Source organism: Elephantulus edwardii, unplaced genomic scaffold (assembly GCF_000299155.1).
Source record: "Elephantulus edwardii isolate Elephantulus edwardi_28Jun2011 unplaced genomic scaffold, EleEdw1.0 scaffold00018, whole genome shotgun sequence".
In the NCBI taxonomy this organism is placed as follows: domain Eukaryota; kingdom Metazoa; phylum Chordata; class Mammalia; order Macroscelidea; family Macroscelididae; genus Elephantulus; species Elephantulus edwardii.
Genome location: NW_006399768.1, coordinates 15262723 through 15264053, shown reverse-complemented (window position 1 = coordinate 15264053; position 1331 = coordinate 15262723).

The following is a 1331-nucleotide window of genomic DNA, read 5'->3' as shown; positions in this document are numbered from 1 at the left end:
AGCAGCCAAGAAATCAAAAGATGAATTGTAGTGGGAAAGTAAGATGTCAGGAACCTCTCCAGAGGACTCAAGAATAACAACATCAGTCCAGAGATTAAGGTGTGCTGATGCAGGCCGTAATCTTTGCAATTGCTTACTTTGCAACAGAGTTGGAGAATAAATAGGGATTACAGAAAGAGAATTGATGCATTTGAGCTGTGGTGTCAGAGAAGAGTGTTGAATATACCACGGACTGCCAGAAGAAAAAACAAGTTCTTGGATCTAAGGATTCTGACATAATTTGGGTAATATTGCATGGAATGACCAGTCCTTAGAAATGGACATCATGCTTGGAAAGGTGGAGGGAAAGAGAAAGAGAGGAAGACTTTTGGTGAAATGGATTGATTCAGTAACTGGGGTAAAGAGGATAGGTGTGTCAGAGACAGTGAAGTTGGCACAGGACAGAGCAGGTTTAAGGGCTATTGAACATAGGGTCACTATGAGTTTCAAGTGTCTTGATGGCACATGACAACTGCAGCATGCTTAATTGAAAATGTAATTGTGAGCTGCTTACTGTTTTCTTGTTCATAATCTGTTTTTTTGGAACTATGTTAAGAGTTCTTGTGTAATAAATTCTGATTATTTCAAAAAAATTAAAAATTGTATTAGAAACCTCAATTTTCATGATGTTATACAAATAATTTTATGTGTGAAAAGATACTGTGCTTCAGAATCATTTGCATTTTTTATTCATCAAAAGAAATTAAGTCTGAAATGAATAAAACTCTTGTTTTGGTGGAAATGTTCATATTGCTCTAACAAGTCATACAATACTCTGAGTATCTTAATACAAACTTGTTTCACTCCTTAAGAATAGATGAAATCTTTTTTTTTTCAGACTCTTTCAGAATAGTTCTAATTACCAAAATAGCCAAATTGGGATTTGGTGGTGTCAGTTGAAACTCAGAACTTGTGTAACATACTAAAAAAAGATAGGGCCAAGGAGAAGAATTGTACAGGAAAGGTAGAATGGGAATTTAGACAAATACATTTCCTTTAAAATCTGGATTTAGTATTTTATGAGGAGGCTCCCACGGCAAAGTCTGCACTAAATTGCACTGTTAACTCAGATGCGACATGCTTAGGTAGTTTTAATCCATCAGGAACTCCATAGGAAAAATATGTACAATCTTCACCTGTTGCAATTTACAGTCTTGGAAATATAAGAAAGTGTTATTAGGAGTCAAAACTGTCTTAGCAGTGATTTTGAGCTTGAACTTTGAATACATCATTGACTTTTTTTTCTTCATTGTGTAGTGTCTGTTTGTATCCTGTGCCCATTTTTCAATTGG